At 42.1% G+C, this 25,793-nt stretch overlaps 1 long non-coding RNA gene and 1 other non-coding gene across 2 annotated transcripts in view; both read left to right on the top strand.

Annotated features, from left to right (window-relative positions):
* LOC111169724 (uncharacterized) overlaps window positions 1–24,242 on the top strand; it is a 35,694-nt gene extending 11,452 nt beyond the window's left edge. The window contains exons 3-5 of the long non-coding RNA XR_002643281.3: window positions 8,028–8,148; window positions 21,927–22,012; window positions 22,759–24,242. This is a non-coding gene — a long non-coding RNA (uncharacterized LOC111169724). The remainder of the gene's footprint in view (window positions 1–8,027; window positions 8,149–21,926; window positions 22,013–22,758) is intronic.
* On the top strand, window positions 3,308–3,380 carry TRNAR-UCU (transfer RNA arginine (anticodon UCU)). Its single transcript has one exon. It is a non-coding gene; the product is annotated as a tRNA-Arg (tRNA).
* Window positions 24,243–25,793: the final 1,551 nt, after the last annotated feature.

The raw sequence follows: 25,793 nt of genomic DNA, 5'->3' as shown, positions 1-25,793 counted from the left end.
AATCAATGGTTTCCCTGATACGAGCATTTAAATTTTTAACAGATGTTGCAAAATTGCCCTTCAGGGGTTAGTAGTTTTTGATAGAGAAAGCAAGTCACTTCTCAGGTCTGTGGATCAGCAAGTCAGCTGAGGCATAAAACACCAAGTGGATACAAAGGAGTTAAATGCTGTGGTACGTTTTTGTGTTTTATCCTAGATATGAGGCATTTCTGGAGCCCACTGGGAATGTTGCTTTGGTTCTGGTTGGCTTCCTTTAGCCACCCTTTCCTCATTTCCAGCCCAGCCTATAAAGCTCCCTTTGCTCCACTGTGAGCCTCTCGGCACTTGGCAAAATCCCCCTCTGGTGCTTAGTTACCCCTTGATAAGGAGCCAAAGCAAAAAAACCCGTCAGCCCGAGGAACAGGAATTTCCCGTTTCTCAGTCAAGCCCCTGCTGCCAGAAAGGTCTATGATTTCCCAGTTATTATCCAGAGTGTGGCCTCTCCTTGTGGTTTGCTGGGTGCTCTTTAGAGGAAGAGAGGAAAGCAAATGCTCTTTTAGAGCAAAACAGTATGAATTTTTAAGTCGTAAACTTAAAACACGAAAGAAACCAGGTTAAACAGGCTCACAATGTGAGGATGGGAAGGTTATTTAGTCAGTAAATATTTATTGAGCACATACCCTGTGCCAGTTCAGAGCACCAAGGCACAGACTGAATGTGTGAGGGAGTGTTGGGCACAGCAGGGCTGAGTGCTGCTGCGCCTCCTGTTCTGGTCCCACAAATCAGGAGCAGAGAGGAACCCTGTCTCTAGTCTGTCTCCTGATTTTCGTCCCTATGGAGGAAGACCCACTGCTCTGTCTCTCCCCTCCAAGCCAGGCTGGTCAGTAAGAGATCTAGCAGTGGACCAAGAACTGTGGTGGTTTTGATGGTCCGAGTGGAAAAAATTATGTTTGCTCATGCAGATTTGGGGCCTGCGGCAGGGTAGAGGCTCAGAGCCACTCCCCAGGAAATGACTCAGAAACATGTACTGTCTGAGTTGCAGCTTTCCTTATCTCTCTGGAGAGCTTGTGGGTGGGTCCCTGAGTAGAGCTGCTATGGGCTCAATGATCCCAGCCCTCAGGGTGGTCCGGCTCTGTTAAGTTCCACTCAATTTCCTGAGTTTGGACACCTTGGTAGCCAGAACTCTAGTAATTTAGAGATGTGAGCACCACCTGTTGTCACAAATATTTGGGGGCTCCAAAAATGCCAGGAAGCCGTGCCCCAGAAGTTGCCAGAGAGAAATGCTGTCATGCTACCTCATGCTCTCCACCCACCGTCATTGTCCACAATCCCAGAAGGTGGCAGCCCTATGGCTTCAACCGTGGGCACAGCAGCCGGGGCTGGAGTTACTGTGGGTCGCAGAGCTGGTGTTGGGAGGGTGGGGCAGACAGACCTAATTCATTACAGGTTTCACCTAGAAGGAGTTGTCAAATTATAGGAGTCGCATGACGCCTTACACCCTTAGTATACCAGGAAAAATAATGATCACCATTTACCATCTGGGTCCAAGGCACTCTTTTTAACTATCTATCTATCTATCTATCTATCGAATCTATCTACCTACCCACCTATCTATCTTTTGAATCATTTTATAATTTATAGAAGAAGAAGGAAATAGTAAAAAATAAATTTATTAGAAATTATAATAAGAATTTAGATATAGCAAACTCAAATATTTGTTCCATATTTTCCTGGATTTGAAGATACACACACATACTCACTTTGTGTGTGTGTGTGTCTGATGTGTGTATACATTCACACACACACATATATAGGCTTATATGTATGTGTATCATCTTTATTCCATAATTGCAAAACATTTTCATTTTTAGATTTATAAATACCAAATAATCCGATGAATGTTTTTATTTCTATATCACCTATTTCTTCCCAGTTGCCTTGTTACACACACCTGTCTTCAGCATTGTTATGGCAAATATATCAAGTACATTTTAGTGCATAAACATTATAAGAGATGAAAGAATAAAGTCACATGTCTTTTTAGCAAAATGGGATAATTAAGGTTCATGCATAATATTGTGTGAAACAGTTCTTCCTGTTGAATAACTAACTGGATGAAAATACCATATTTCTTTTTGTCCTTAGAAACATATTCTTCACTCTCTGATTCTTGCAAGCTTATTTGGAGGGCAGCACAGCTACTTGTATTACCTTTATGAAATAATGATCTTCTCTACTAGGGAACACCATCTTCCTCTACCAAGCATTCAGCTTTGGGAGAGACAGACACCGAGGTGTGAGGAGGGCAGGCTGCACCCAGCTAGCCAGCTAGAGCAGCAGAATCAACCCTGGTAATCAGCGAGGTGACAATATCTCAATGAGACCATGTCTCGCTCTCCCATGCAATGATCCCTGAGCTTGAGTAAATTCACTGAGAATACTGTCATCTGAAGACTCGAAGTATGAGATTTCATTTGTTTGATCAATTTTGCCATGGTCATTAGAGAGCTTTGCTATGGGTCTCTTTGCATTTATCTTTTGATTCATGAGATAGTTGAGAGATGTGTTCTTTTGCCAATTTTCTTCTCTTTGCCATTAAGTGAAGAAAATGAAAAATTCTAATTCTTCAACTGTGTTCAAGAAAAACCAAAACAAATACAAATCAACACCATACATTTACGTCTTTGTATTTGAAAGATTTGTATTTAAAAGATGATGCAATGCTTTGGGTACCTCTTAGGAAAACTGAAGGATGTTGCAGATGCTGTCACAGTGATGATGTGTTTCACTCTTGCAGTATCCTTGAAGTGTTCCCATCATTGCTGTTTTCTTATATCTTGAAATGTTTCATGATAGAGAAAAAATATGATCATTAAGACCTCAAAATGTAGCTTAGATTTCTAAAATGGTCCAATGGACCCATATGATAATCACAAGACAGAATGAGTTTTATTCTACATTTTTTTTTTTTTTTTGCGGTACACGGGCCTCTCACTGCCGTGGCCTCTCCCGTTACGGAGCACAGGCTCTGGACGCGCAGGCTCAGCGGCCATGGCCCACGGGCCCAGCCGCTCCGCGGCATGTGGGAGCTTCCCGGACCGGCGCACGAACCCGCGTGCCCTGCATCGGCAGGCGGACTCTCAACCACTGCGCCACCAGGGAAGCCCTATTCTACTTTTTAAAAAGTCAGTCAGGCTTCCCTAGTTCTTTAGAAGAACTCTAAGAAAGAATAAGAGATATGAAATATAAATCTTTGCAAATAGATGGGACTGCTGAAAAAGGAAACCCGAAATATAAAGTGTATGCTTCTTTAAGGCTTACAGGGACTTCCCTGGTGGTCCAGTGGTTAAGATTCTGTGCTTCTAATACAGGGGACCCGGGTTCGATCCCTGGTCAGGGAACTGGATCCTGCATGCGGCAGCTAAAAGATCCCGCATGCTGCAGCTAAATGATCCCACACATGGCAATGACGATACCGTGTGCCACAACTAAGACCCGGGGCAGCCAAATAAAAATAAAAATAAAAAAAAAAAAGCTTACAACAAAAACCAATGTTTGTCTGACATCATAATTTCCTTTTTTTTCTCCCAATATCTGGAGGTTTTGTTGGGGAAGAGATCAACCACTTATGTAGAGGTGAAATGGTCCCCTTTCCAGGGTGGAAGGTGTCATTAGCTCAGAGCCTGGCACCATGGTCCTATAAGAGCTGACATGGACCTCACCTCCTTATCTGCTTTCACCTAATGGAGTCCCTGATCCCCTTGTTTCTCTGTCTGTTGAATGCCTTTAGGCCTCTTTTCCTGACCTCCCAGGCTGGACTCCATGGACCACCTGAGTAATTCAGTCAACGACAGTCTCATTTCCCTTCAGTTCTGTCTTGAAGTGGTTGTCTGTCCAACAGGACCCTCATGACCCTCATCGTATCTTTGCTGCACCCGCTCAGCTGTGGTCGGACCCAGTGGGGAAGATCAAGTAGTCATGGATCCTGTTCTTTCCACTTTAGCCTGTGTTCTTATCAGCCCCTTTACTTGTCTTTGGTTAATGATCTTCATTCCCCTCAGGGACCTCTCCACATCCGAAGATGCTGCTTCTCATCTCTCATCCTCCCACCTCTGCAGGGGGGCTTTCCTCCTAATTCCTGGAGAAACACAGGCCCTTAGGCACAGTTTTCCTCAACTTCTGCCATCCACAGACATGTCTTCTTTCATACCCATCCTGACCTCTTTCCCCCCTTCTCTTCTAGGCCAGCGCCCTCCTGCCCTTGATCCTGCCTCTTTTGTATACTCTCCGACTTTGGCCATAGTTTTCTCCTCTTTTCTGTGTCTTTGATCCCTCTCTCTAGGGGCTCCTTTATCATAGTCTATTAATACACTCTAGTTTCATCAATGTAAGAAAAAGTCATTATTTCCTATGTATCAGGCAGCAGACAAAAACACACCAGCTACTATTATTTTTTTTAATTGAAGTACAATTGATTTACAATATTGTGTTAGTTTCAGGTGCACAGCAGATTCTTTTCCATTATAGGTTATTACAAGATACTGAATATAGGTCCCTGTTCTATATGGTAGGTCTTTGTTGTTTTATCTATTTTATATATAGTAGTGTGTATCTGTTAATCCCAAACACCTAATTTATCCCCGCCCCGCCCCAACTTTCTCCTTTGGTAACCGTAAGTTTGTTTTCTATGTCTTTGAGACTATTTCTGTTTCGCAAATAAGTTCATTTGTATCATTTTTTAAGACTCCACATATAAGTGATATATGATATTTGTCTTTCTCTGTCTGACTTACTTCACTTAGTATGATAATCTCTAGGTCCATCCATGTTGCTGCAAGTGGCATTATTTCGTTCTTTTTATGGCTGAGTGATATTCCATTGTGTATATATACCACATCTTCTTTATCCAATCATCTGTCAATGGACACTTAGGTTGTTTCCATGTCCTGGCCACTGTAAATAGTGCTGCTGTGAACATTGGGGTGCATGCATCTTTTCGAATCAGTTTTCATCTTTTTTGGATATATGCCCAGGAGTGGGAGTGCTAGATTATACGGTAACTCTATTTTTAGTTTTTTAAGGAACTTCCATACCATTCCCCATAGTGGCTGTACCAATTTACATTCCCACCAACAGTATAGGAGGGTTCCCTTTTCTCCACACCCTCTCCAGCATTTATTACTTGTAAACATTTTGATGGTGGCCATTCTGACTGGTGTGAGGTGATACCTTGTAGTTTTGATTGGCATTTCTCCAATAATTAACGATGTTAAGCATCTTTTCATGTGCCTGTTGGCCATCTGTATGTCTTCTTTGGAGAAATGTTTATTTCGTTCTTCTGCCCATTTTTTTGATTGGGTTGTTTGCTACACACCAGTTATTTTAACAGAAAGAATTTAACAGAGAGACTCGTTAACTAGGTAACAAAGGGTAAAGAGAACTCTAGGGGAGTGGTCCCCAACCTTTTTGGCACTAAGGACCGGTTTTGTGGAAGAAAATTTTTCCACAGACGGGGGTGGGGGGTGGGGGATGGTTCAGGTGGTAATGTGAGCGATGGGGAGCGATGGGGAGCAGCAGATGAAGCTTCGCCCTCTCGCCTGCCACTCACCTCCTGCTGTGTGGCCTGGTTCCTAAAAGGCCGTGGACCCTGCAGCATGGGGGTTGGGGACCACTGCTCTAGGGTATATGAAAGTAGCAATTTCAAGAACCAGCAGTTACCCCCATGGCTAACTTCCAAGGGGAGAGGTTGGAATTATCAGAAGGTTGGAGGAGGGGGACTGAGGCTTAAGCCTCTGAGAAGGGGTGCTTCTTGCTGGTGCAGTGGTCTCAGACCTGGTTCTGTGAGGTTGGAAAGACTGCACACTGGGTTCAACTGCCTTTGGGGAACAAAACCCAAGCTAGTTCAGATTCCTCCTGCAGGGCTTCTCAGTTGCGAATACATTGTTCCTTTGTGGGGAAACTGCCCTGCTGGGTGAAGAAATGAAGCTGGCATGACACTGCAGGGAACCAGAAGCCAGGGGGAGGAGTAAGTTCCTCTCCTCTTCTGGTCTCCCTCCAGGGTCCCCATTGGCAGAGGTAACTGGGATTCAGCTGCAAAGTGGAGTTCCAGCTCCAACACCCAAAAGTGTGCACAGAAGAGTAGTTTTGAAGCCAACAGATACTAGCTTAATAACTGGCGCCCCTACTCTCCTCTCTTATTTCTTAATTATACATCCATATGTGAGTAGTTTTCATGCAACATCTGCTCTCTCTCAGCTCCCACTCATTTCCTCAAGCTTCTTCAATTTGGCTTTGTTATCATCATGCTACTGTACTTCTTGAAAAAGCCTTCTAATGACCAAATCCTCTGGGCCTATTTCTGTGCTTGTTTCACGTGGCCTCCCTGAGTGAGGGGTATGAATGACATTGTGGATCTGTCCTCCACATGCTAGCTTCTGGGATTGCTCACATCCCTGTCTCTCCATGTACCTCTATGCTTGTTTCTTCTGCTTCTCTTTCTGGGGTCCCTTCCTTCGCTTTCCCCTTAAATGCTGGTGCTCTCCAGGCTTCTGTCCTCAGCACCCACCCCACTCTTCTTATTGTGCATCCCCCGCCCCCAACCCTGGGCATCTCATTCTGTTTCCTAGTTTTTTGTTTTTTTTAATATTTATTTGGTTGCACTGGGTCTTAGTTGCGGCAGGCGGGCTCCTTTTGTTACGGCTTGAGGGCTCCTTAGTTGTGGCTCGTCGGCTCCTTAGTTGTGGCATGCGAACTCTTAGTTGTGGCATGCATGTGGGATCTAGTTCCCTGACCAGGGTTTGAACCCAGGCCCCCTACATTGGGAGTGTGGACTCTTAACCACTGCGCCACCAGGGAAATCCCTGTTTCCTAGTTTTTATTATCATTATTCTTTAACAATTCATTTTGCAAACTACCTTTTTTTTTTTTGGCCGCACCGCGTGGCATGAGGAATCTTAATTCCCCAACCAGGGAGCGAACCCTTGCCCCCTGCAGTGGAAGCGCGGAGTCTTAACTACTGGACCTTCAGGGAAGCCCTGTTTCCTAGTTTTAACCAGTACTTATATACAAGTTGACCTCCAGATCTTTATCTCCGTATTCCACAGTCCACTGGCCATCTCCACCAGAGTGTCTAACAGCCACATCAAATTAAATATGTCTAAAGGTGAGCTCATCATCTTATCATCTTCTCCTTCATATATACTTCTGTTTTCTTTCCCTTTGAAGATTTTTTTTAGGCCAATGAGAAAAATGTCCATATTTAAGTCCATTTTCTGTTCTAGGGTTTTTAATAGTTTTGTATTTTGAAGATTTGAATATACAGAAGTTAATGAAAAATTGTTTCAACAAAATTTTATGATTTCATAGGAATGTATATTTTATAAACAGTGCTTAATAGAGCATGTAATAGACTGTCACCAAATAATGTAATTACAAATTAATAGCGCATCAGTGATTTTCTTAAGCACAACATGGAGCTATGCCTGTATTTCCTTTGAACTTTGATTTTTAGTTTTTATCTCATATCATGCCCAGTCTTTCATGTCTTGGCTTTCATGAAACCTAAGATGATATTGTTCTCCTTCAAGATTTTCATCACTTTCACAGCATCAGTCAACTCTTCCTTATTCCATACTGTGCAGCACTTTCTTCATTGCGAGAGATGACTCTTATGATTGAAAGAGGAAGGAAAGTCAAGACCTTATCAAAAAACTGTACTTTCAGTAGATTGTGCTAACGCAGGTGTCACACAGCCCTGGGATTTGTGGTCCTTCAAGCACATAGTTTCTAATCCACTTCAGCCATCACCCCCACACCCCCACTCCACCAGTGTAATGATATTAGCTGCTATTTATTCAACATTTATTGTGTGCCAGGAAAATCCCCGCCCAGGGTTAATATTTTATATACATTTTCCCTGATCCTGACAATAAACCTATGAGGTAAGTATTATAAGCCTCTTTATAAAGATGAAGAAACTAAGGCTCAAAGAGTTTTTAATTAATTAATTAATTGATTGATTGATTTTAGTTTTTTTTTTTTTTTTTCAGTCGCGCTGCGCGGCTTGTGGGATCTTAGTTCCCTGACCAGGGATCAAACCCGCACCCCGTGCAGTGGAAGCATGGAGTCTTAACCACTGGACCACCAGGGAAGTCCCCAAGGCTCAAAGAGGTATTTTTTGTTTTAACTGCACGTATTTCTTTTTTTTTTAAATTTAATTAATTAGTTTATTGGCTGCGTTGGGTCTTTGCTGCTGTGTGTGGGCTTTCTCTAGTTGCAGCGAGCGGGGGCTACTCTTCAGTGTGGTGCGCATAGGCTTCTCATTGCAGTGGCTACTCTTGTTGGGGACCACGGGCTCTAGGCACGCAGGCTTCAGTAGTTGCGGTGTGTGGGCTCAGTAGTTGTGGCACATGGGCTTAGTTGCTCAGCGGCATGTGGGATCTTCCCGGACCAGGGATCAAACCCGTGTCCCCTGCATTGGCAGGCGGATTCTTAACCACTGTGCCACCAGGGAAGTCCTATCAAAGAGTTTTAAAAAAATCTCACAAAGCCAAAAAAAGAGGCAGACGTGGTGTTGGCTCTGAAGCCTTCCCATGCTTTTGTGCTGCCTCTTGTCACAGCCCATGGGTGCTCTGGTGTGATATCTGTGATCTGCTTCAGGAATGCTCATAAGTACACTCCATCTGGCCAAGGAAGCCTCTAGCATATTCTCACACATCATATCTGGTACGCCCCCTGCTCTGTCTACACCTCAATGCTCCCTAGCAATCTCCCATCCTCAGTCTTAGAGATGTACATGCAGCTCTATCTTGTCGCCTAGCACCGTGCTTCCTTCCTCCTTATAGCGCTGTTTATTTATTTCTGATGAGGGTATGCACTTCCCTCATGTATTCCGTCCACAAGTCTTGTCTCCCCAAGTCTTGGAAATTCAACAGTTACATTTATTGAGCCCCATTATATGCTTTTCATTGTGCTGGGTGCTAGGGATAAGGCATCATACTTTCCCCTTTGAGTCACAATATCAGGTCCAGTCTGTTCACTGCTGTATCAATTTCTGGAGTCCAAAGTATTACATCTGGCCCCCTTAATTTTCTCTTGTGAATTACTGGGTACCTCTCACCTGTCATATTGTAGTTGACATCCTTTAGAATAACTACTCTCGCAGTTGTGCATAGTAAGGGGTTTTAAAGATGTCAGATGAAATGATAAATGTTAAATGCTATTCATATTACTTCATAAATTGAATATGTGTTCAATCAAAGTGTCAACTACAAATATATAAGCAACATCATTACTGTTTTTTTTTTAACATCTTTATTGGGGTATAATTGCTTTACAATGGTGTGTTAGTTTCTGCTTTATAACGAAGTGAATCAGTTATACATATACATATGTTCCCATATGTCTTCCCTCTTGCGTCTCCCTCCCTCCCACTCTCCCTATCCCACCCCTCCAGGCTGTCACAAAGCACCGAGCTAATATCCCTGTGCCATGCGGCTGCTTCCCACTAGCTATCTACCTTACTACGTTTGTTAGTGTGTATATGTCCATGACTCTCTCTCGCCCTGTCAAAGCTAACCCTTCCCCCTCCCCATATCCTCAAGTCCGTTCTCCAGTAGGTCTGCGTCTTTATTCCTGTCTTACCCCTAGGTTCTTCATGACATTTTTTTTTTCTTAAATTCCATATATATGTGTTAGCATACGGTATTTGTCTTTTTCTTTCTGACTTACTTCGCTCTGTATGACAGACTCTAGGTCTATCCATCTCATTACAAATAGCTCAATTTCGTTTCTTTTTAAGGCTGAGTAATATTCCATTGTATATATGTGCCACATCTTCTTTCATCATTACTGTTTGTGAATTCACCCAGCACGCACCCTCAGCCAAAGCCATTTATTTATACTATAGTAACCTGGTATTAGGAATCATATCTGTGTTCAAGGTAGATTAAGTTAGGTCATATTTGGAATTTTTTTTTAAAAGTTAATTTCCCTTTATTATTTATTCAGCATGTACCTATTGGAGACCTTCCTGTGCCAGAGTCTTTTCTAGGGCACAAGGATTTAGTAGGGAACAAAACAAAGTCCCTGATCTCACAGAAATCTCATTATGCATATGTATTTGTGTACCTGTTGCAAAAATATAGAAATTGCTGATCAGAAGGAAAGAAAGAAAGAAAGGGAAAGAAAGAAAGAAAGAGAGAGAGGGAGAGAAAGAGGGAGGGAGGGAGAGAGGGAGGGAGAAAGGGAGGGAGGAAGGAAGGAAGGGAGAGAGAAAACACAACAATTCTATTATCCAGGTTAATTTTTCAGTGTAAGCTCTTCCTGACTTGTGTTCTATGCATATGTAAACATTCCCTTTTCACACAAAAGTGGGATAACACTTGATTATTTTAATGTGACTATACATTGTAAATACCCTTTCATATCACTGAATAATCTACCTCCTTGTTTCTAATGGCTGCATGGAATCTATTTGATTAGAGTGTCTAGCTGGCCAAGAGCATTCAGTCCCTAACTGTGAGAGTGTCTCCACTTAAGTACATTCCGTTTGTTTGAGGATGGTTCTCAGAATTTAGTATGCATAAGACTTACCTTGAGAGCTTATTAATGATTCAGACACTTGGGCTCCACACTCAGCGACTCTAATTCAGAAGGTCATGAATCTGCATTTTAATAAGTCTCACTCACCAGCTAGGCGCTTAGGAGGTAGGTAGTCCCAGAGCCCTCTCGGAGAATCTTTGGTATGACTTACAGGAATAACATATACAGGCATAATTCCCTTCTCCTCTTCATGGGGGTCTTGGGAGTTAGGCTTCCCTCAAGGTAAGTTGGTTTAAGCTACACTAGATATTTAAGAGAACGAATCAGAGGGCTGGATTTGGGTTGGTAGGAGTCAGAGCTGGCGAATATACCACACCAAGTCTAAGGGACAGGGACACGTTTGAAACCAGGACATCAAGCTGAAGGTCAGCAGACAGGAGTTCCTGGATCAGAATGGAAGCAGTGAGGGGGTTCTAGCCATGCCTACCAGATAATGTCAGGGGTGCTATTCTGTGCTGTCTTTGTGCTGTTGGGGGCTTGATCAATGGGCAGGTCAGCTTGGCTTAAAGGTATAGAGTCAAGGACAATGAAGGTTTGCAAAAGGCTTTGACATATATTGTCCATAGGTCAGCCAGAGATGGTCTGACTCTCAGAGCTGAATGAAATTAACTTGAACCATCTCCACACTAAATCTTGTCCAGCAGAAATTCTAAGCCTTCTGGGTGATCTCTGTGTATTCCTGAAGCTCCTATTCTCGTGGCAGCCTCCTACCTGTATTGGCTTTCTGCTTCCTTGACATGGATAATTCAGCCTCTTTTTAGATTTCTACCAAAAAACCACCCACACAAGTATCTGTGTTTCTTTTAGATTTGGGGGTCCTGGGAAGGGGTATATCACACCTCACACAGCCTTCCGCCACCTGTGGACTCCTCCTTCTTCTTTTCCTCTTTCCTCTTGGAAAAACCCAGATTTCTCTTTCCATGACTAGAAGTTTATCAGTCATCTTTTATCACTTATACACACCCTCTGGGTCTTGCCTTCCACGCTGAACTTATGTCAAGACATTTTTCTCAGCAGCTCCACTTCAAAGAGATATTTTGTTATTATAATAACAACACATTCCTGTGCCTGTACCCACCCAGAGAGTGGGATGGGGAGGGGTATTCATTTCTAGATCTAAGGTTACCTGATTAGCCAGCTGCAGGCTCAGCAAACTGCAGGCTGGGAGTTGGTAGCTAGTCCTCAGCCTACAGCCCTGGTCATTAACAAATGAATAACCATCTCTTAGCACTGTACAACTCCACTGATGGAAGTCAAGTTATTTTTGTAGTTTCTATCTTGGTCTTTCCTTCCATACAGGAGTTTTCTTCATTTTTTAGCAGGTGGCTGGCAGGGGAACTCCTCTAGGTAGTGATTTTTGAAACACTTGCCCTCCAGAGCTGGCTGTGATCATGAACAGTATTATAGATGCTGAAATGAACACAAAGCCTGTAGTGGATACCACCCTTCCTTTCAGGGAGATTTTATAGATGAGAGCCACATTCTAAGAACTATTTATTCACATGTTACAACATTGCTGAAATTCAGATGTGTTTTAAAATTGAAAGCCACATTTAATATAGTGCTCCCCTATCCCCCCAACAAAAATGATGTTTTTTAATCAATGGTGCCTCTTACAACCCACAATATCTTAGAATAAAGGGAATGCAGTAGGAACACCTATCCATAAAGGATCTGGGTTTCAGAACTGTGCAGCACTCTCCGCCTTCCAACCTCAGTTACAGATGAATGGAAGGTGAGAATTTCCTGTCCATTGGCAATTCCAAGAAGGAACACACGTCACCTCTTCCTGTCAGCCCAGGGTCAGGGCAGGGCAGTGAGAGGTCCTTTCCACGTTCCCTGTTGCCTAATGATGGATCTACTCGGGACATTGCAGTCCGTCACCACGAGGTGGCGTACAAGCCCCAGGCATGAAGTCTTGAGGCCCACATGCCTCCCAGACGTGGGTGGTTCTTTCTAGATGGCCGGTAAGAAGCTGCTGACTTGCTCTATTACATGGGTGGGCAGGCTGAGCTGGTGAAGGCAAAGACTCCGTGGAGCAGCTGGAGGAGGGTTTGGGCAGCATGAATAGGGAGGGAAGTTAGGATTCGTTCATTAGAGTAACAATATCTGTAGAATGAATGCCTACAATTGCCTAGATGGATATGGGTAGAGAATATAAGATAGGCACAGTCCTCAGCCCCGTAGAATTTATGGTCTAGTAGAGTTAGCATAACTAGTGTACTGCAGTGGAAAGAGCAAGGACATTTGGTTGTTATGGACTTAATTCATATGCTGAAGCCCCAGCACCCAGTATCTCAGAATGTGATTATATTTGGAGATGGGGTCTTTAAAGAGGTATGATATGGTGATTTGTAATAAACATGTATTTGGTTTTCATCCCCATTGGGGCACAGAGCTCCTAAAATGCTTGGAATGTCCCAAGTGCTGAGAGACAGAATGGTGTCTTTTGTTAGGTTGATGAGGTGACTTTTGAAAAGCACCTAAGGATGGGGGCTGGCTACCAGGAGAACCAGCCACTTGATTAGAAGGTTGAACCTTTCAGTCCATCCCCAGACCTCTGAGAGGGGAAAGGGGCTGGAGGTTGAATCAGTCACCGTTGACCAATGATTTAATCAGTCATACTTTCATCAAAACCCAAAAAGCACAGGGTTGGGAAAGCTTCCATGTTGGTGAACATGTGCAGATTCCCAGAGTGTGTTGTGCCTGGAGAGGGCATGGAATCTCGGCACCCTTTCCCTACACCTTGCCTTATACATCTTTTCCACCTGGCTGTTCCTGAGTTATATCCTTTTGTAATAAACCGGTCATCTAGTGAGTAAATGGGTTTCCTGAGTTCTGAGCTACTCTAGCAAATTAATTGAACACAAGGAGGAGGTTGGGGGAACCTCTAATTTGTAGTCAGTCAGTCAGAAGTACAGGTAACAACCTGGGCTTGCAACTGGTGTCTGTAGTGTAGCTATATCTCATCTCCTGTTTCTTTCCCGGCCAAGCTTCTGGAAAGAGCATCCAGATTTGAAAATAACTTCTTCATAAAATACTAAATTCTCATAGTTATGCTTGGATATGTTCCTGAACTTTTTATTATGTTGCATTGACCTTTCTCTCTCATTTTAATTACCACTATTATTGCAGTATTTTAATTACTTCAGCTTATGATAATTTTAATATACAATAATATGATATAGTATAATAACACTATGTATACTACATAATAATATTATATAGTATAATAACAATATAGTATATAGTAAGCCCTATTATTGACATCCTTTCCCAAATTTTCCTGCCTACCCTTGCTTCTATATTTTCTGATAAATATTAAATCACTTTTTTTTTTTTTTTTTTGCGGTACGCGGGCCTCTCACTGTTGTGGCCTCTCCCATTGTGGAGCACAGGCTCTGGATGCGCAGGCTCAGCGGCCATGGCTCACGGGCCCAGCCACTCCGCGTCATGTGGGATCTTCCCGGACCGGGGCACGAACCTGTGTCCCCTGCATCGGCAGGCGGACTGTCAACCACTGCGCCACCAGAGAAGCCCCTATGGCAGATTTAATAAAGAAATTGTCTTTGAGCAACCAGGACCTGCTTGTACCTGTACAATGTCAAAGGATAAAGATCATCAAAATACTGATAGATTTCTGTAGAAGCATAACCTCACCTTCCATGGTATATTAGTTTTCTAGGGCTATTATAACAAAGTGCCAAAGACTGGGTGGCTTAACCAACAGAAATTTATTTTCTCAAAGTTATGGAGGCCAGAAGTCAAAAATCAAGGTGTTGGTAGGTTTGATTTCTTCTGAGAGCCATAAGGGAAGGATCTGTTCCAGGCCTCTATCCTTGGCTTGTATTGGGTTGGCCAACAAGTTAGTTCACTTTTTCTGTAACATGGCTCTAGTAGTGCTTAGCTGTCTTTAACTTCATTTGAAACAATTTTGTTAGATTGTATTATGACAGCTGTCATACCAGAGTGCATGTAAAAAAAACTTAGCAAAATTGTGAATTTTTGTGTAGCCATTTTAATATTGAAGATGGAAGAAAAAAAGCAACATCTTCGGCATATTATGCTTTATTATTTCAAGAAAGATAAAAATGCAACTGAAATGCAAAAAAAGATTTGTGCAGTGTATGGAGAAGGTGCTCGTGACAGATCGAACATGTCAAAAGTGGTTTGTGAAGTTTCGTGCTGGAGATTTCTCGCTGGATGATGCTCCATGGTCAGGTAGACTGGTTGAAATTGATAGCAATGAAATCAAGACATTAACTGAGAACAATCAACGTTCTACCACGCAAGAGACAGCCGACATACTCAAAATATCCAAATCGAGCGCTGAAAATCATTTGCACCAGCTTGGTTATGTGAATCGCTTTGATGTTTGGGTTCCACATAAGGTAAGCGAAAAAAACCTTCTTGACCGTATTTCCACATGCAATTCTCTACTTAAATGTAACGAAAATGTTCCGTTTTTAAAACAAATTGTGACGGGCAATGAAAAGTGGATACTGTACAAGAATGTGGAACAGAAGAGATCGTGGGGCAAATGAAAGGAACCACCACCAAGCACACCAAAGGCCGGTCTTCATCCAAAGAAAGTGATGTTGTGTACATGGTGGGATTGGAAGGGAGTCCTCTATTATGAGCTCCTTCTGGAAAACCAAACGATTAATTCCAAAAAGTACTGCTCCCAATTAGATCAACTGAAAACAGCACTCGATGAAAAGCAGAATTAGTCAACAGAAAACGCATAATCTTCCATCAGGATAACACAAGACCACATGTTTCTTTGATGACCAGGCAAAAACTGTTACTGCTTGGCTGGGAATTTCTGATTCATCTGCCGTATTCACCAGACATTGCACCTTCAGATTTCCATTTATTTTGGTCTTTACAAAATGCTCTTAATGGAAAAAATTTCAATTACCTGGCAGACTGTTCCTGGCACCTGGAACAGCTCTTTGCTCAAAAAGATGGGAAGATGGAATTACAAAGTTGCCTGAAAAATGGCAGAAGGTAGTGGAACAAAAGGGTGAATACATTGTTCAATAAAGTTCTTGGTGAAAATGAAAAATGTCTTTTTTTACTTTAAAACTGAAGGAACTTTTTGGCCAACTCAGTAGATGGCCATCTTCTTCCTATGTCTTCACATCATTTTCCCTCTGTCCTTGTCTATGTCCATATTTCCTCTTCTTATAAGGACACTATTCATATTGGATTAGAGCCCACCTAATGACCTCATTTTAATTTGATTACCTATGTAAGTACTCTACCTCCAAATGTGGTCACATTCTAAGGCACTGAGGCTTAGGACTTCATCAAATGAACCTTTGTGGGGACATAATTCATAACACATGGAGACCAGCTTTTCCATAACAGAGCATAATAAATCCTCAACCCCAGTTTCCAGCAGCAGCCAAGGTGATGTTAATAGAGCTCCCAGTTTATAGTTAAGCAGACAGTTGCCCAACAGCCTCAAGGTTCTGCCCATGCCTATACATTATCCTTGTGGAGCAGGAATGTTGGCCTGCAAGCATGTTCTCCTGCCAGCATGCTAACAGTAGAGCCCTAGGGCATTCATTGGCTGGCTGATTTTTAAGTACATGCTATTATAACTGTGACAAAACAATACTTTCTTCTTTGGAAATTGGCTCTTTCCTCATCTTGTGAAGTGCTACAAGAAGTATGAAGGGCTTTGATTGTTTTTATCATGATTATTATTGTTGAACTGTAGCTTAGGTGATGATGAGTGTGTATTGCAGGAGCATCCTGGGGCTGGAGGCTCTGGTATGAGTGCCCATTGAGAGGATCCTGGGGAAAGCCAATGAGGCTCTTTCCAGGGTTTCTGTAAAGGTTCTTAGTAAGTAAAAGCACATACTTACCTTAATAGGGAAGTACTTTTGCAGATAGAAATCATTTGAAAGAGACAAAGCTCCAAGTCAGTATCAGGGGATTCCCAGGTTTTATCTTTGGTGGGCATCTGCTATTTGTGTTAAAGTGAGAGGGAGGCTTGTGCTCCTTGCAGAAAATGCCACCTTACTCTATCAGAACGATACTCAGGAGCTATAGGCTTAGCTTTCTTGTCTCCACCATTGACCAAAATGTTTAGTGTCTGTAACTTAAGAAATCTTCTCAACCATGACTCTCACAATTAGAAATGATACTATCCTCCATCAGGGCCTTCTTGGATTTATTCCTAGTTACCACGCTGTGAATACCGTGGTATAGAATATAGATTCCAGCAGGTGGCACAGGGGTGTTTGGATCTTTAGAGGATAATCTGATACTTTTGGCCTGATTATTATTAAGCACCTTCTGACTAAGTCACCTCATGGATTGTGTTGCTTAAATCAAGAGGTCATTTAATTTCTGTAATGCTGAGCTGAAGTTTCAGGCCATTTTCTACTTTTGGCTCATCAGACTTCAGAGACCAAGAAGTTGCTGTACTCTTAGAAGAAAATATTAACAAACACTGGAAGCACCATTATTTGTCATGAGCAGTGAGTCACCGCAAGAAAGGGCAAAGAAAGCTGTAGGGTCAAGAATAAAAACACTTGGAAAAAGAATCCTAGCTTGGGGATGGAAATAATATAGCATTCACCCTAACAGAGAAAAATGGTTTGGGAAAATAGAGAGGTTTTTGGGTTTTTTTTCCTTTTTTATACTTAGACATAGATAATAGTAACCAAACACCCTTAAGTGATTGGAAACTTATGTCAGTTCCCAACCATTAAATCTTGAGTTATGGTTTGATGCATAGTTAAAACAGACAAAAAATAATTGTTTGCCAAAACATTTATTATTAATTTTTTACACAGTCCAATTATTTTAACAAGTATGTCTCCAAAGTAGTATCAATAGGCCTTAAAGGATTGTGGGCTGATGGGTCTTGTCAAAGGGCCTCCAGGGACATGCCCCTCTGTCCACAAACATTCCCCCTTCCCTTCCCCAAAATGCTCTGTGATCTCTGGTTGGCTCTAGAGCAAGGTAGATGTTTACAGGATCCTGAGCAGGTCCCCTCTCAGCTAAAATTAACAAAGGTAGTAATATTCTCAAGCTCATCGAAGACTGGGGGAAAGGAACTGAGCACTACAGACTACAAGCAGACATGGTTTTAAGGTTTGAGCTTTGGAGTTGTTTGAGAAACACCTTGCTTTTGCTTCATGAGATTTTAAATACTTATAGAGTTAAGTGTAAAAATCTAATTCAAATTCTAAGTCTTCAAGCTAAACCTTATTCTTAACAGATATTTCTTCTAGTTACGGGCTGATTTCACAGGGAGTTTTTCTGGAGAAGCCATTCCCCCTGCACTATTCAAGCATTGTTGTAAAAATTCAGTCCCCTGGCAGAATCTGTGCTAATTATGCTACAAAAAGTGACAAGCTATTTGGAGGTAAATATTAATGTAATTTAGGCCCAAGAACAAATACCAACTTGAACATCAAAAATATCTGAACTCTCTACAAGATGGATCAACAAATTAAAAAACAGACCCATTCTTTTGAATCTCAAATCGACATAATATTCTTGTTACTTTTGAAAGCAATAAATGAACGTGTTCCCCAAACAAAATTCCTTAAAGAAATGAAATGGCTTATATGTTTTTAAAAAATGCACACCACATCTGCACCAAAGAGCAAAGACATCCTGCAGTAAAGAACTACTTAAGGAAGAATAAAAGGCAGGAGTACAAAGTACATGAAAGAGTGTAGCTTAAGATTTTGTAAAAAAGAGATATTCTAACACCAGAGAGTTTTCCCCCAACCGGAAACATTAGAGTCATTTGGTACTCAGTGTTTCTCGTTTTCCTTTGCTCGAAGCTTTGGCAGGTGTCGGGATTTGGCAGCATCTCTTAAAGGCGGTATTGACATCGCTGCTCTTGGACGTACTCGTAACAGAGGGCTGGAGCGCACCGGGGCACTGGCATACTGATGGTTGCCGGGCTCCAGAACCTGCCGACGGCCCTCGTCCTCCTCCCAGACTTGGCTGTGGCTCTTCTCCTCCTGCTGCTGGCGGCGGAGCTGTTCTTCTTTCCGGAGTTTTCTCTCCCGCTTCTGCCGGCGCCTCAGCTCTTCCTGCCCCTCGCGCTGCCGCTGCTCTTCTTGCTCGAGGAACTTACTGTCCTACTCCTGGACGCGTCGCTTTTCTAACTCTGGCTCCTGCCGGAGCCTCTGCTCTCCCTCTAGGAACTTCCTGTCTCTCTGCCTCGGACGTCTCTGTTCTTCCTCTGGCTCTGTGCGCTTAAGTTGTTCCTCCTGGGAGAAGGCATCCTCTAGCTCCTGGCGGCGCAGCTGTTCTTCCCCTTCCCGGCGGAGCTGTTCCCCCTCGCGGAATTTTCTATCTCGCTCCCGGCGAAGCTGTTGCTCGCGTTCCGGCCGGCGCAGTTTCTGTTCCTCTTTGGAAACTCTCTGTCTTCTTCCTGAAGGCGTATTTTCTCCTCTCTTTCCACTCTCAGCAGCTGCTCTTCCTCTCGGAAATTTCTGTCTCGCCTTTTGGCTTCCTTTTGCTCCTCCCTCTCCAGCAGTTCTTCAGCTGGGAATTGCCTTTCGCGCTGTTGCCAGCTCCTCCTCTCTTGCTCTCGTTCTCTTTCCTCTTCTTGTTCATCCTGCAGGGGCCACCGATCCTGATGGGATTGTCTCTCCCGCACCTGGGAATCATCCAGTTGCTGGATCTTTTCTTTATTCTCTCTGCGTTTGGAGTAAACCCTGTTCTTATGAACTTCATTTTCTTTTCTTTTTTTTGCGGTACGCGGGTGGCCTCTCCCGTTGCGGAGCACAGGCTCCGGACGCGCAGGCTCAGCGGCCATGGCTCACGGGCCCAGCCACTCCGCGGCATGTGGGATCCTTCCGGACCGGGGCACGAACCCGCGTCCCCTGCATCGGCAGGCGGACTCTCAACCACTGCGCCACCAGGGAAGCCCTCCGGGGGAGTTTTTTGAAGAAAAGTTTTTATTAAAATATAGTTGATTTACAACGTTGTGTTAGTTTCAGGGGTACAGCAAAGTGATTCAGACATATATATATATATTCTGTTTTAGATTCTTTTCCATTATAGGTTATTACAAGATATTGAGTATAATTGCCTATGCTATACAGTAGGTTCTTGCTGTTTATCTATTTTATATATAGTAGTGTGTATATTTTAATCCCAAACTCCTAAATTAACCTTCCCCCCTTCCCTTTTGGTTAACCAAGTTTGTTTTCTATGTCTGTGAGTCTATTTCAGTTTTGTAAATAGGTTCATTTGTATCATTTTAAAAATTCCCCATATAAGTAATATCATATATTTGTTTTTCTCTGTCTGACTTACTTCACTTAGTGTGATAATCTCTAGGTCCATCCATGTTGCTGCAAATAGCATTATTTCATTCTTTTTTTTAAGGCTGAGCAATATTCCATTGTGTATATATACCACATCTTCTTTATCCATTCCTCTGTTGATGGGCACTTAGGTTGCTTTCACATCTTGGCCATTGTAAATAGCGCTGCTATGAACATTAGGGTGCATGTGTCTTTTTTTTTTACATGTGTCTTTTTGATTTATGGTTTTCTCCAGATATATGCCCAGGAGTGGGATCGCTGGATCATATGGTAACTCTATTTTTAGTTTTTTAAGGAACCTCCATACTGTTCTCCATAGTGGCTGCACTAATTTACATTCCCACCAACAGTGTAGGAGGGTTCCTTTTTCTCAGGGGAACTTTTAAGAATCCACATAGCTCGGGTCACAACACAGACCTATAAAATTAGAATTTCTGGGAATAGAATCCAGGCACTAGGGATTTTTTAGAACTCTCTTGATGATAAAGTGGCAGCCAAGGTAGAGAAGCACTTGGCATAAGGAAGGAAGAGTGGGAAAAGCCTCATAAAATGTGACAAAAAGGGAGGAGAAGCTCACAAGGGAGCCTAAGAAGAAGTTTCCTGAGAAGAAGGAGAAACTGGAGAGAAGGGGATATGGATGCTTAGGGTGTGAGAGGTAAAGAAGAAAGGAGTGAGCACCCCTCTTCTACATAATCTTCAGTCACTTCTTAAAATGGCCCTTTCCTATAGGTACCTAATCTGTTTCCTATTCCCTGCATTTAACTGGGTAGATGTTCATCTGTGTCTCTAATCAAACTACTCCTAATGCCCAGGATTCCTGCCCTTTTCCAGATGTCAGTCCACACCCATTCCATGTATAAGACTTGGTTCAAAGCTCTTCCTCCAAAGATCTGGTTAATTTTATGAGATTCTGATTGCTCTTATTTAGATAGTCCCTTATGCATTTAGTTGTTTATCAAAGATGGCCAGCTGTGGGGCAGTGCAGAGTCCTGGACATAGACACTGTGGATCCGGGTTCAAGTCCTGCCTCTGCTGCAAGTTAATTGTCTGGAACTTTCCAGTGATGTGATTAAAGCTCATTAGTTTTTTTTACTGTAAGGTATTCAAATTTATAACTACTTTGAAGGGTTGATAGAAGTTTTATGGGTGAGAATGTAAGAAAGCTATACATGTGTTATAGTATAGGGTAGTATTACTAAATTTTACACTTGTTAGAAGCTTGCTTTGCAATCATCCCGAAGTCTCTCTCTCTGCGTATTTGTTTGATTTTCTAACTGTATTATAAACTCCTTAAAGTTTTGACTTTAAAAACGGCTGTTTTGTTTCTTTTCTGCCTCCCTAAAAGGGACTTAGTGTGCTGTTGAGATTCTTAGGCAGCCGTATGTTTGCAGGCTCATGCTGGTTAACCAAGTGCAGCATCCCTGATGATGTTGCTCCCGGGTGCAGGAAACTTTGTGCAGGGACCAAGAGTCAGATGACCGCCTGCACAGACATGGATATCATTTGGGTCACTATCATCTAGTCCAGATCTGTAGGCTCCAAACACACAAGGGAAAAAGTCTAGGTATGTACAGGAAATGGGAAAGGATTGAGGCAAAACCATGTGATGGCTCTCTCCAGCTTGTTCTGAGGAAAATTCAAAATCCTTAAGCCTACCAGACATGATTAGTGGGTCTACAGAATGACCTCTCTGACCTCGCCTCCTGTGACTCACCCCTTGCTCATTTTGTATCCACTTGTCACTTTACTATTCCCTGAACATACCCAGCAGCATGCTGCCTCAGAGCTTTTGCAGCTGCTGTTCCCTCTGCCTGGAATGCTCTTCTCCAGGCATTTGTTTCTTTCCTTTACCTTCTCCAGGTCTTTGCTCCAATGTTACTTTCTCAGCAGACCTACCCTGACCACCCTATTTAAAATTGTGACCCTCAACCTTCCTTATCTTCCTGCATTCCCTTTTTTCCACTGTAGAAATTGTCATTATCTGATGTAAGATGTATTTTACTAATTTGTTTCCTATTGTCTCTCCATTAGGATGTAAATTCTACAAGAACCATGTTTTCTATGTTTTTTTTTTTAAACTGCTGCATCCCTGGTGCCTGGATGATTCTTGGAACATAGTAAGTACTCAATATTTGTTGATGAATGATAAATTAGTAAATGAATGAATGAATAAAGTTTACTTATCAATGGCCAAGATTTTTTGAACTGGTAGAGACCCATTAGGTCAAGGAACCTGACTCTATTCCTTACTTTGGTTTCCTCTTGGTTTCTTTACAAGGCTTTATTTAATCAAATTACGGTGAAAACTCATATTAATTCCTGTGGAACAATGGCTCTTTAGCCTTCTGGATTTTGTTTGTTTGTTTTCTCTCAAAGGGAATAAATCCTAAAGAGGAGTTTCCTGAATCTTACTTCAAGCTCTCTCCTCTTCTTTTTTTTTTGCGGTATGCGGGCCTCTCACCGTTGTGGCCTCTCCCGTTGCGGAGCACAGGCTCCGGACGCGCAGGCTCAGCGGCCATGGCTCACAGGCCCAGGTGCTCCGCGGCATGTGGGATCCTCCTGGACCGGGGCACGAACCCGTCCACTGCGCCACCAGGGAAGCCCTCTCTCCTTTTATAACTCCTGAATGTGGCTCCTAGTCTTCCTACCTGTCTTTGGAAGAAATTTTCTAAAAATAGCCAGCCCTTCCTTTGAACTTCAAAGACAAATGAAGAGAGAGAATTAGGAAAATGTGGTTTGTATATATGTCAGATTAACTCTCTGATGAGGTTGATAGGGTTGGAAGAGTTTGGATGAATTTTCAGAAGCTAAAACAATGAGGTACTAGTGAAGGGATATTTGAACTTGCCTCTACTTCTTTCAGAGTGAATGTACAAGTGCATGAACCATTGGTCCTACCCAGGAGACCTGCTGCGGTATGATCCAAAAGCCCCTTGGTTCTATGCTCAGACACATGGAGGGGTTAAATGTGAAGTTCGATTTCTTTTATTTCTTATCTGACTCACCACAAACTCATCCAGCTACACCATAGGTGGGAGTAAGGCACATAAGTGACAATATCTCAGAGCTTTATTGTTTTAAAACCAGTTCTGACAGAGGTTGGGAAACTATCTGGCAAGAACACCAAGGTACAAACAGTGACAGCTTTATTTCTTCTTTTCCGAGTTGGATTCTAGTACTGGCACAAAAACAGAAATATAGATCAATGGAACAGGATAGAAAGCCCAGAGATAAACCCACGCACATATGGTCACCTTATTTTTGATAAAGGAGGCAAGAATATACAATGGAGAAAAGACAGCCTCTTCAATAAGTGGTGCTGGGAAAACTGGACAGCTACATGTAAAAGAATGAAATTAGAACACTCCCTAACACCATACACAAAAATAAACTCAAAATGGATTAAAGACCTAAATGTAAGGCCAGAAACTATCAAACTCTTTAGGAAAACATAGGCAGAACACTCTATGCCATAAATCACAGCAAGATCCTTTCTGACCCACCTCCTAGAGGAATGGAAATAAAAAGAAAATAAACCAATGGGACCTAATGAAACGTAAAAGCTTTTGTACAGCAAAGGAAACCATAAACAAGGCCAAAAGACAACCCTCAGAATGGGAGAAAATATTTGCAAATGAAGCAACTGACAAAGGATTAATCTCCAAAATTTACAAGCAGCTCATTCAGCTCAATATCAAAAAAACAGACAACCCAATCCAAAAATGGGCAGAAGACCTAAATAGACATTTCTCCAAAGAAGATATACAGATTGTGAACAAGCACATGAAAGGATGTTCAACATCACTAATCATTAGAGAAATGAAAATCAAAACTGCAATGAGGTGTCACCTCACAACAGTCAGAATGGCCATCATCAAAAAATCTACACACAATAAATGCTGGAGAGGTTGTGGAGAGAAAGGAACCCTCTTGCACTGTTGGTGGGAATCTAAATTGATACAGCCACTATGGAGAACAGTATGGAGGTTCCTTAAAAAACTAAAAATAGAACTACCATACCACCCAGCAATCCCACTGCTGGGCATATACCCTGAGCAAACCATAATTCAAAAAGAGTCATGTACCACAATGTTCATTGCAGTTCTGTTTACGATAGCCCGGACATGGAAGCAACCCAAGTGTCCATTGACAGATGAATGGATAAAGAAGATGTGGCCCATATATACAATGGAATATTACTCAGCCATAAAAAGAAACGAAATTGAGTTATTTGTAGAGATGTGGATGGACCTAGAGTCTGTCATACAGAGTGAAGTAAGTCAGAAAGAGAAAAACAAATACCGTATGCTAACACATATATATGGAATCTTAAAAAAAAAAAAAAGTTCTGAAGAACCTAGGGGCTGGACAGGAATAAAGACGCAGACGTAGAGAATGGACTTGAGGACACGGGGAGGGGGAAGGGTAAGCTGGGACGAAATGAGAGAGTGGCATGGACTTATATATACTACCAAATGTAAAATAGATAGCTAGTGGGAAGCAGCCGCATAGCACAGGGAGATCAGCTCAGTGCTTTGTGACCGCCTGGAGGGGTGGGATAGGGAGGGTGGGAGGCAGGGAGACGCAAGAGGGAAGAGATATGGGAACATATGTATATGTATAACTGATTCATTTTGTTATAAAGCAGAAACTAACACACCGTTGTAAAGCAATTATACCCCAATAAAGATGTTAAAAAAATTTCAATTTTCTTAAATTTACCAAGGCTTGATTTGTGACCCAAGATATGATCTACACTGGAGAATGTTCCATGAGCACTTGAGAAGAAAGTGTATTCTGTTGTTTTTGGATGGAATGTCCTATAAATATCAATTAAGTCCATCTTGTTTAATGTATCATTTAAAGCTTGTGTTTCCTTATTTATTTTCATTTTGGATGATCTGTCCATTGGTGAAAGTGGGGTGTTAAAATCCCCTACTATTATTGTGTTACTGTCGATTTCCCCTTTTATGGCTGTTAGAATTTGCCTTATGTATTGAGGTGCTCCTATGTTGGGTGCATAAATATTTACAATTGTTATATCTTCTTCTTGGATTGATCCCTTGATCATTATGTAGTGTCCTTCTTTGTCTCTTGTAACAGTGTTTGTTTTAAAGTCTATTTTGTCTGATATGAGAATTGCTACTCCAGCTTTCTTTTGATTTCCATTTGCATGGAATATCTTTTTCCATCCCCTCACTTTCAGTCTGTATGTGTCCCTAGGTCTGAAGTGGGTCTCTTGTAGACAGCATATATACGGGTCTTGTTTTTGTATCCATTCAGCCAGTCTATGTCTTTTGGTTGGAGCATTTAATCCATTTATATTAAAGGTAATTATTGATATGTATGCTCCTATTACCACTTTCTTAATTGTTTTGGGTTTGTTATTGTAGGTCTCTTCCTTCTCTTGTGTTTCCTGCCTGGAGAAGTTCCTTTAGCATTTGTTATAAAGCCGGTTTGGTGGTGCTGAATTCTCTTAGCTTTTGCTTGTCTGTAAAGGTTTTAATTTCTCCGTTGAATCTAAATGAGATCCTCACTGGGTAGAGTAATCTTGGTTGTAGGTTTTTCCCTTTCATCACTTTAAATATGTCCTGCCACTCCCTTCTGGCTTGCAGAGTTTCTGCTGAAACATCAGCTGTTAACCTTATGGGGATTCCCTTGTATGTTATTTGTTGTTTATCCCTTGCTGCTTTTAATATTTTTTCTTTGTATTTAATTTTTGATAGTTTGATTAATATGTGTCTTGGTGTGCTTCTCCTAGGATTTATCCTGTATGGGACTCTCTGTGCTTCCTGGGCTTGATTGACTATTTCCTTTCCCATGTTAGGGAAGTTTTCAACTATAATCTCTTCAAATATTTTCTCAGACCCTTTCTTTTTCTATTCTTCTTCTGGGATC

This window comes from Delphinapterus leucas, chromosome 1 (genome assembly GCF_059928025.1).
Source record: "Delphinapterus leucas isolate spDelLeu-1000000601 "Yukka" chromosome 1, BTC_Dleu_Yukka2, whole genome shotgun sequence".
NCBI lineage: Eukaryota > Metazoa > Chordata > Mammalia > Artiodactyla > Monodontidae > Delphinapterus > Delphinapterus leucas.
Note: the sequence above shows the minus strand (reverse complement) of the source record. Positions and strands in the feature narration are given on the sequence as shown.